Raw genomic sequence first — 11,553 nt, 5'->3', positions numbered from 1 at the left:
CATTTGGCTTTTTTTCTTTTTTGGTATTGAGTTGTATGCATTTTTTATGTGTTTTAGATATTAACCTGTTATCAAATATATGATTTGCAAATGTTCTTCCATTCAGTAGGTTGCCTTTGCTTTTTCTTAAATTTTTTTCTTTTATTGATTCTAGAGATGGGAGAAGGGAGAGAGAAAGAGAAGGAGAGAAACACTGATGGGAAAGAGAAACATCCATTGGTTGCCTCTAGCATGTGCCCCTACTAGAGACTGAACCTGAAACCCAGGCATGTGCCCTGATGGGGAATCAAACCTACAACTTTTCAGTTCGCAAGATGACTCCCAAGCAACCGAATCACACCGGCCAGAGAAGTAGGTTGCTTTGCATTTTATTGATGGTTTCCTGGGGTGGGGGGTTATTTAAAAAATGTAGATTCTTTTCTGTAGGTTGAGGGGTGGAAGCTTTAATTCTGCATTTGTAACAAGCTCCACAGACTACTCCTTGAGTGGTCAAGTCATTTGACTGTTAAGAAAGGTAATAGTTTGGGGTACCAATTACTTACCCAGGCTCATTATAAACACTTGACAAATGTCTAGAGTTATTCTTTTCAATATTATTATTAATTTTTACACCAATTCTTTTCTTCTCCTGTAGTAGCAATGGCAAATTAATTTCAGGAAATTGTCCTTGTAAAATACAATAAATTTCTTCTATTTGGAAGACAAAATAGCTATTCTTCCAACATATGCTGGATGACAGTTTCTTTTCAATGTCTTATTTCTGAAATGCAGAATAGAGGAGGGATGAATTCAGAGACAAGTGAGTTTGACATCTTTTGCTTTCCAAGGTCTTTGTTGCTTTGAATGGCTACAGATATTGCTCCCTGACTCAGTAAATATATCAGACCAATGAATATATCAGACCACTAATAAAACTCCTTTGAGAAGTTGGGGGAGAAAATATAGTTTTCTGTCCTTTTTTTTCTTAGCTAAACAACTTTAACTCATTATTTTTCTTTTTTAAAAGATTTTATTTATTTTTAGAGAGAGGGGAAGTGAGGGAGAAAGGGAAGGAGAGAAACATCAGTGTCTGGTTGCCTCTCAAATGCCCCCTACTGGGAACCTGGCCAGCAACCCAGGCCTGTGACCTGGATTGGGAGTCAAACCAATGACCCTTTGGTTTGCAGGCTGGCACTCAATCCACTGAGCCACCCCAGCCAGGGCAAACTCATTATTTTTCTTTAAACTTTCTTAGACTTTCAGTACAAGCTTTTTGTCTCTTTTCCTTCATTTGGGCTGGTTACTATCTTTATTTTCTTTCCTTTCTCTCTTTCTCTCTTTATTTCTTTATTTCTTTATTTACTTGTATTTATTTATTTATTTAGTATTTATTTATTTGTATTTATGAATGGGGTCCATTTAGGTGGAAAGAATCTTCTGTTTAAGTACAATGATTTTGTGATAAATCAAAGTCTGTGAGAGAGGTGAAATGAATCAATGACTTTTCTATAGATGAAAAAGAAAAGCTCAGAAAGCTAGATTACTTTTCCAAGGTCACACAGCTCATAAGTGACAGAGGCATTATATGAACTTAGATTTTTTTTCAATGTCATGTTCTTTCAAGCATGCCATGCTTACTTGCAAATCTGGGAGATAAAGCAAGCACACAGATGACTATAATTTAAGCCAACGTAGGCAGTAGTGATGTAAGTATACAAGTGTAGTATAAGCTACATGCTGCAAAGATCAGAGACAAGGAGAGATGTGTTCAGTTGGGAAGATCACACGTAGCTTTGAAATGAGTCTCTCAATGAGGTACTTAGTTCATGAGATAGCACTAGAAAAATTGGAAATCCCAGGACCTCTTCTCAGAAGCAGGAAGAGCCAAGTTTCAGATGAAAAAAACATAAAGATAAAGCTGGAAGGGGTGGGTTAGGGCCAGATCACAGACGTCTATGCATGCCAGGTGAGTCAGAAGCCTATTTAGTAAACAACTAGCAGCTGTTGTAGATTCTTATCAAAGAAGTTACTTAAGCATAGCTGAACTTTAGGAGAATAACGTCAGGAAAAGACAAAATTTAATAAATGTCATTGATGTACAAAATGCCATGGTAATTGTAGGTCAGGAAAGAAAATTATCTGGGAAGTTTGTATGTTTTTAGTTGATCTAGGATGGATTTATTAGTCAATCATTGTCAATGCAGAAAAAAGTAGGTCTGATTTCATGGAAGAGAATGAAATTGGAGACATTTAAGCTTCTTTAAAATTTATATTTCAGCTCATATGTGGACTCAAATAATTAGTGCATCCAAGCAATCCCTTCCAATACTAATACTTGAAATCATTTTTAAAATATTATATATTATTTAGGTATTCAAAAAGGCAAAGTTAAAAAATTGTGTTTTTTTATTGATTTGAGAGAGAGAGAGAGAGAGAGAGAGAGAGAGGGAGAGATCTGTTTGTTGTTTCACATATTGATGCATTCATTGGTTGGTTCTTGTATGTGTCCTGACCAGGGATTGAACCCACAATCTTGGTGTGTCAGGATGACACTCTAACTGAACTACCCAGGGCCAGGTCTAAGTTGTCATTAAAATAAAAGATAAAAGAACAAATCTACAGTAAGTTTTATTTTTAGAGTTGCTATTTCATCAACTAAGCTGAGATGAAACAGTACTCCATTAGATGACAAAGCTGTTTTTATTTCTCTTTAAATTTATTTCTGAGTTAATACAAATCTGACTCATTGTCACCAAAAAAGAGGAACCTTCTTGTAGAGACTTGTGCAGCTGCCCTGGGTCAATCCCTACAGGCAAAACTTGTCTTTGAACAATGCTAATAATGTAAATGTTAGTTAATTGAATTCTGGGTTTGATTGTAACTAAATCAGATTTTTAAAAATATATTAATAAATTGGACTAGAATTCTCTTTGAAAAAATTTGATTTAAAAATGAAGCAACCTACTTGTTACTTGAGAAAATGCAAATTCTAACACACTGATTCCAAAACATTTGTAATGAAAAAAATCCAAAAATTTCTCAAAAAATAAGATGGAGTAGTATGAATATCTATAATGAGCAATCATACCTCGTTGTAAAAAAAGGAGAATTAATATCATTTTGATTCAGGTCTTTTAAGCCAGGAAATCCATCTGACAGAAGGGTTAGTAGCTTCAGTTCGTTTCAGTCGAATCAAAACACAAAGAGCAGTAAATAAGTAGTTACTCCTGATAAGAGAGGGTAAAAAAGGAGCAGCAAAGAAGTTAAAGTTCCCAGACTGAAAGGGATTTCAGCGTTGGTAAGCGTTGGGGCAAGTTGGGTGATGGTGGAGTCAACTGCCTGGTTTTTATTATGTGATACAACTAAAGAGATAAAAACAAAAACAAAACCCAAAAAACTTCTGAGGCATTTGCTAACCAGAATTTTTGTCCTGATTATTTAGAAGGAAATACAATATTCAAAATGAAACTTAAGTGAAAGCAGTCAAGTTACTGTTGGAGTGTAGCCTGCAATCAGGCACAGGAACATACCAAGCAACCATTGGTCAGAAAGTTCTGGCTTCATATGTCAGCTCCCCCATTTATTAGATGTCTGATTCCATATAGGAAAGTCTCAGGAGCAAGGATATTGCTTCAGGAGGGGAATGTTTCAGCTACATTTGCATAACATTTTTCCTAGGTTGTGTAGTTGCTGGGGTAGCTGTGAGGGCTGTTGGAGATGGGGGTGGGGGGCAAGAAGGGTGGGGGCCTGAACCCACCACACCCACCCTCTGGCCCTGCCTCAGGACCTTGAGCAAGATTCTACTCTCTCTAAGCCTAATCTCCTTGTTTGAACCATGGGAACAAGATACACTTACAAGTCTGCTGTAGATTAAAACAGAGGCAAATAACATGAAGTATTGGCTCTTAAATATTCGATAAACATAAATGAACTGAAGGGATATTGAAAGGAAAATATTAAATGAGGATATCTGTTCCAAGGAAGATAATTTCTATTAAGGAAGTTTGTTTTTTTTTTCTTTCTGTTAGGGAAAGTCTTAACTCTGCTTTGTTCCTACAGCAATTTAGGTATATATTTTCTGATATTTTGTCCTAATCGCTGATTTTTTTTCTCCTTCATGTACTTTAAAGCAAAGCAAAGCAATTCTTGTTTAAACCAACATTACTTATATTCTTGCTCAAATGCAAAGGGCTGGGCTTTCCCACAGGGCACTTAAAACCAGGTGATGATATCACAGCCATCAGCACTCAGCACACACTATGAGAACAGAAGTTGGTTCCACCCAGTAGTTTTCTTCCATCCTTGGTCCCTGAAGAGAGTGAATTGTTCTAGAAGCCCTTATTCACTGCTGTCCCATGGAGGGCAAAATATTAAAGCAGCCCCAATGCCCCTCCCCACACCACATTAAGAACTAAAATAATAGTCAAAGGGAATGTAAACTGTTAAGGTAGCTCAGTGCTCATAAGTTACCTCAGAGTAAAGGAAAAGTATAAAAACTGTTCCAAGATTTTACAGGGGTATCCAACTTTTGGCATTTCTGGGCCACACTGGAATAAGAAGAGTTGTCTTAGGCCACACATTAAATACACTGCAACACATAATCACAGAAATATATAACATTTTAAGTAAATTTACAATTTTGTGTTGGACTGCATTCACAGCCTTCCTGGGCTGCATGTGGCCTATTGCCTACAGGTTGGACACCCCTGCACATGTACCCTCCTTCCACCTCTGTCATACCACCTCACCTGTCAGAACACTCAGGTACTAGAAATATTACTGTTGATTCAAGCATTTTGTTAGCCTGATTCTATTCATTCTAAATAACTATGAAGATACATTTTCTGCTTCTGGTCAACATAGTGAATAGGTAAACACAGTACTTGAAACCTCCCACAACCATATCACAATTACAACTAAACTATAGGACAACCATTATTCAGAACCGCCTGAAATCAAGCTGAACAGAACTCCTATAATATGACATCAAGACTGGTAGGAGGTGAGGAGACCAGAATGGTTCAAAATCAGGAGGGATATCTTAGCTGTGGAGGTCCCTGCCTGCAGAGCAAGGGGTCCCAGCCCCACACTAGAACCCTCAGCCCAGGATTCCAATGCTGGGAAGAGAAATCCCCATAACTTCTGGCTGTAAATACCAGTGGAGATTGTGACTGAGTGAGATGTAGGGCTTCTGGAGCCCCAAGTGTTCCTTTAAAAGGACCGTTCACTGACTTACTCAGACCCAGTCGCTCTGAGCTCCAGTGCTGGGGCAACAGCTGGAAAGTCACCAGGGGCATATGGGGAGGAACTAAAGTGCCTGGCTTTAGGATCAAGGTTGGAAAGAGAGCTTTCTCCTAGACAGGGGTGCTGGCAGAGGCCGATATTCCTTTGCTGTAATCCTCCCCACGAAGAACTTGCAGGCTTCTGTGTCTCCATCAGCCTGACTAAAACTGTTCACCCCAACCTGGTGATTCCCTGAGACTGTACCCTACCCAGATTTCATGCCCATCCAAGCATTTCCAGTGGCTTTTATGCAAATGGCCTCTCTTGGCTCATAATTCAGATTTTCCTGAAATTTCTCAAACAAGCAGTATCTGGTCTCTCTATATCCTATACCTCTTGCTAAGTGACCCCAGGTCTGGTACAAATGATAGCCCACCTCAGTTCACAGGCTGGTCTTTCCTGGACACCTCTGAACCCAGCACAAGTAGCAGCCATGAGCAAACTGCTCTGTAGTTCATATTGGGTAGTGGTCCTGGGCAGGGAACAGTCAGCAGCTGATCTTGGTCTGCACCTCCTGGGATGTCTCAGAGCCAGTGCACCTAGTGGACAGCTTTAAACCATGCCAGATCACAACCTACCACCTCCCTAAGCAACATACTCAAGTGGTGGACTTGGTAGGCACCAAAGTCCCACTGAAGTGAATCCTGCTCTGTGGCATGTGCCCTGACATAACAGCTCCTCCCCTGTAGTCTCAACTAGTCCTTGAAGCTGATCGGCCTGGGAGTCAATCTCTTCCAGTGATGTGCCAACAGCAATCAACTCTCAACTACAAGAGGACAGTGCACACAGCACACACACTGGGGGTGCAACTGGAGCAACCGACCCAGGTGACTGAAGAGGCTGTGCCACTGGCCCATATAGGACACCTACTATATAAGGCATCTCTACCGACACTGAAAAATATAGCAGCTCTACCTAATGCATAGAAACAAACACAGGGAAGCAACCAAAATGAGGAGACTAAGAAACAGGTCTCAAATGAAAGAAACAAGAAATAGATCCAGAAAAAGAAGTAAATGAAATGGAGACGAGCAAACTATCAGATACAAAGTTCAAAAGAATGGTTATAAGGATGCTATATATAGTGAGAACTTCCAGGAACTTAGGAATTTCAATGGAATTAAAAAAGGCATGGAAACCATAAAAAAGAACCAGTCAGAATTGAAGAATACACTGTTTGAAATAAAGAATATATTACAGGGAATCAATAGTAGATGAAGCAGGTAAGTGACTTGGAATACAAGAAAGCAGAAACTATCCAATCAGAACAGAAAAAAGAAAAAGAATTTTTAAAAATGAGATTAGTGTAAGAAGACTCTGGGACAACATCAAGTTTAACAACATTTGCATCATAAGTGTACCAGAAGGAGAAGAGAGAGAACAAGAAATTGAAAACCTATTTAAAAAAAAAATGATGGCAAACTTCCCTAGCCTGGTGAAGGAAATAGACATACAAGTCCAGGAAGCATAGGGAGTCCCAAATAAGATGAACCCAACGAGGCCCATGCCAAGACACCTTGTAATTAAAATGCCAAAGGTTAAAGACAAAAAGATTCTTTTGTAGAAAGATTTTTAAAATTTATTTTCAGATAGAGGGGAAGGGAGGGAGAGAGAGAAACATCAGTGAGCAAGAGAAGTTGACTCTTGTATACCCCCAACTGGGGACTTGGCCTGCAACCCAAGCATATGCCCTGACTGGGAGTTGAACCAACGACTTTTCAGTTTGCAGGATGACAACTAACCTACTGAGCCACACCAGTCAGGGCAAAGAGAGAATCTTAAAAGCAGCAAGATAAAGACAGTTAGCTTTGTCTGGTATGGATCAGTGGGTTGAGCACTGGCCTGTGAACTGAAAGCTCACCCATTCAATTCCCAGTAAGAGGCACATGCCTGGGTTGTAGGCCAGGTGGGGGAGTGCAAATGATAGATGCTTCTCTCACACATTGATGTTTCTCTCTCACTCTTTTTCCCTCCCTCTCTAAAAAAGAAATAAAATACTTTTTTAAAAAAGAGGAAAATAGTTATTTACCTATGAGAGAGCTCCCATGAGACTGTCAGCTGATTTCTCAACAGGAACTTTGCAGGCCAGAAGGGATTGGCACAAAATATTCAAAATGATGAAAAGCAAGGACCTACAGCCAAGATTGCTCTACTCAGAAAAGCTATCATTTAAAAAGGAAGGACAGATAAAGATCTTCCCAACATAAAAAAGCTAAAGGAGTTCATCACCACCAAACCAGTGTTACAAGAAATGATACAGTCTTCTTTAAAAAGAAGAAAAAAGATAAAAATATGAATAATACAATGGCAACATATACATATCTATCAACAATTGCTTTAAATGCAAATGGATTAATGCTTCAATCGAAAGACATATAGTGACTGAATGGATAAAAAAACAAGACCCTTACATATTCTGTCTAGAAGAGACTCACTTCAGACCAAAAGGCACACACAGACTGAAAGTAAAGGAGTGGAAAAAGATATTTCTTAAAAGTGGATACAAAACTAAAGCTGGGGTAGCAATACTTATACCAGACAAAATAGACTTTAAAACTAAAGTTATACTAAGAAAGAAAGAAGGACCCCACAATTCCACTTCTGGGTATTTACCCAAAGAAACCCAAAACAATAAATCAAAAATATATGTGCATCCATATGTTTATTGCAGCATTATTTACAATGGCCAAGTTATGGAGGCAGCCTGATTGTCCATCAATAATTGAATGGATGAAGAAGTGGTGCATATGTACAATGGAATATAATTCAGCCATAAAAAAGATGAAAATTTGCCATCTACAAAAGCATGGAGGGACCCAGAGGGTATTATGCTAAATGAAATAACTCAGACAGAGAAAGACAAATGCCAGATGATTTCACTTATATGTGCAATCTAAAAAATAAAACAAGGAAACAGAATGGAAATAGACTCATAGATATAGAAAATATTTTGACAATTGTAAGATGAGAGGGGTTTGGGAGGGTAGGTGAAAAAAGTGAAGGGATTTAGAGGTACAATTTGTAGTTACAGAGGAGTAAAGTACAGCACAGGAAATATAGTCAATAATATTGTAATTACTATATATAGTGTCATATGGGTAATAGATTTATCAGTGTGATCACTTTGTAAGTTACATAAAAGTCTAATCACTGGGTTGTGCACCTTAAACTAACATAATATTGTACTTCAGCTATAATTTAAAAATAAATTTTTTTTTAATTAAAAGAGATCTTTTTGCCTAAGAACTCATTAAAGACTTACAAATGAATGAGTGGATAAATGAACTTGCCAGTGACCATTCCTGAAAGTCTGCATTCATTCATTCATTCATTCACTCATAAAAGAAACACAATGGATCCCTAGTATGTGCAGGTACTGTGCTAAGACTATGCATCCATAGCCTTTGATATAGTGATAACACATGAGTCTTCCAGGAGTGAGATTTTGGCACAAAATTGTCATGCAATGGTAAACCTCTAGATCATACAAAATAATATATTATATTTTAGAGATGGTAGTTAAGGGCATAATTATACAAGAAGTAAGCTATGTAGAATATAACTTGACTACATCACACACTTGACTAAAACTGAATTTGTTATCATTAACAATTTTACTTGGCTTTCTTATATGGGTTTATGTGGGCTTTTGGAAACATGATTAAAATATCCTGGTCTACTTAGAGAAGATGGCTAACAATGTCTGAACTCAAAACTTCTTTTTTTCTTAAATAGTTCTTTGAGCAAGCACAGGTGTTTAAAATCATTCCTTTAATCTTAGAGGTTTGTACTAAAGAACCGGCTTATTAATGTTTGTTGTTATTGATACTGAGAACAGTGTTTCTACCACAAACAAAAATATTTAGTATAGTAGTTGATCTTCCTTCCTTCTTTCTTTCCTTCCTTCCTTCCTTCCTTCCTTCCTTCCTTCCTTCCTTCCTTCCTTCCTTCCTTCCTTCCTTCCAGTAGAGTTTGAAGATCAGGCTAAGTGGCTTGGTATTATACCAAAGCATTAGTTTCCATCAGGAAATTATTAATGTTATTCAATTATTCTCTCTCAGCTTTCATTGTTGAAGGGAAGTGACATACTGTTGACAGCTATCAGAGCTCTTCATGCTTTATTGGAAAGTTATTTGAAAAATTACCATATCATTAAAATCAAATCTCCAAAAATTTCAAAAGTCTTTCAGAGAACTTCTCAGACAGGTGTAAGATAATATCATTACTATATATTCACTCTCTGCCTTCTAGCATTCAGATACTGGTTAAAGGGGAAAGGGGCTTGAGTGGAATGCAATGTTCCTGAAGAGAAGCTAGCCCTTTATCTTAGCTTCCTTCTCTTCCCCAAGGAAGGGCAGCCTGATAGAATCACTTGGAAGGTTCTCCATCTCTACAAGCAAAGGAGGCTCATTTCCCAGCTGGATACCCACCTGGTCTTGGATTTGCTGACCTGTGGAGGAAGGTGCTTTCAGAACCTATGAAGAGCATCTGGAATAGAATGCATGGTATTGCATGGAGGCATTCCAGGCACAGAAGGGCAAGGGCAGTCCCTCCCATGTCTTGGTTTTTGATACAAAAGGAAGGCAGAGGAGCCTGTTTTGAGAACAGTGCTGACACAGAAGGCAAAGAACCTACTCTCAGAAAAGCAAAAGAGTTAGATGGAGTGAAAAGTACAGTAAAATAGTAAAAGATGAATCTGGAAAAGATAGGGTGAAGACAGATTATGTAAGACCTTGCATATCAGGGCAGGGCAGGTATAATCAATTCAGTAAAAAATTAGAAACCATTATAGTATTTTTAAAGCTAAAACTGGATCTAATCAGTACTCTGGGTTAGGAAAATCAATTTGACAGAAATGCATGGACTGGATCAGGGCAGGGAAAGGTAGGAGGTAAGAAACATGCATGTGTGATGCTAACAAAGATTTGAAATTAAGCACCATTATGAGATACTACTACATACCTATTTGCATGGTTAAAACTAGAAAATATGTGTATATACTGACAATATCAAGTGCTGACAAAGACTCAGAGCAACTGAAACTCCCATACACTGCTGGTAAGAATAAAAAATAGACCAACCACTCTGGAAAATGATTTGACAAGTTTCTTATAAGGTTAAATATACATTGACCATATGACCCAAAAATCCATTCATGGTTGTCTACCCTAGAGAAAGGAAAATATATATTAACATAAAATCCTGGACATCAGTGTTTATAGAAACTCTATCATAATGGCCCCCACATGGAAAACATCCCCGAAGTCCCTGAGCGGGTGAATTGATAACAAAATGTGGTACCTCAGTGCCATAGAACACTACCAAGCAATATGGAAGAAGGCATTGTGCTGAGTAAAAGAAGCCAGTCTCAAAAGGTTCCATATGCTATAATTCCATTCACACAATATTCTTAAAGGGACAAAACTATATTTATGGAGGACAGATCAGTGATTGCTAGGGGTTATGGGAGGGAGGTGAGGTAATAACAACAATAATAATAATAGGCTAGCAGGAGGACATTTTCAAAGGGTTATGGAACCATTCTGTATTCTGATTGTACTGGTGGCTACATAAATCTGTACATGTGTTTAAAATCATAGAACTGACTTTCCAGCATGTCTGCAGAGTGAGTAATTAGCAACAGTCTACCATCTTTGGAAACAGGAGGGAAAGCAAACCTGGCAGAGGTACCCATTCCATTTACCGCATGCTCAGTAGCTGGTGATTGGAAGACACTCTGCAACAATGTTCGAGCCCTGGGCAGGAAGGCCTTCTTCCAGGACTCTTTGTTTCACAGTCTCTGTCTCTTTCTTGAAGACATCATGGCTACCCTCAGACCCCTTTTGAAGCTCAAGATAGTAAAAAAAAGAAGACCAAGAAGTTCATCAGGTACTACTCAGACCCATGCCAAAATTAAGTGTAACTGGTAGAAACCCAGAGGCATTGATAGTTGGATGCGGTGGAGATTCAAGGGTCAGATCTTGATGCTCAACACTAGTTACAGCGGCAACAAGAAAACAAGCACATGCTGCCCAGTGACTTTTGGAAGTTCCTGGTCCACATTGTCAAGGAGCTTGAAGTGCTGCTGATGCGCAACAAATCTCACTGTGCTGAGATTGCTCACAATGTCTCCTCGAAGAACTGCAAAGCCATCACAGAGTAGCCCAGCTGGCCATCAGAGTCACCAACCCCAATGCCAGGCTGTGCAGAGAAGAAAATGAATAGACAGCTTGTGTGCACACTGTGTTTGTGTTGATAAAACCACAAAATTCTGCCATCAAAAAGTAAGTA

This window comes from Phyllostomus hastatus, unplaced genomic scaffold (assembly GCF_019186645.2).
Source record: "Phyllostomus hastatus isolate PE091 unplaced genomic scaffold, TTU_PhHast_1.1 phas_contig_86, whole genome shotgun sequence".
NCBI classification, from domain to species: domain Eukaryota; kingdom Metazoa; phylum Chordata; class Mammalia; order Chiroptera; family Phyllostomidae; genus Phyllostomus; species Phyllostomus hastatus.
This window is presented reverse-complemented; position numbering follows the sequence as displayed.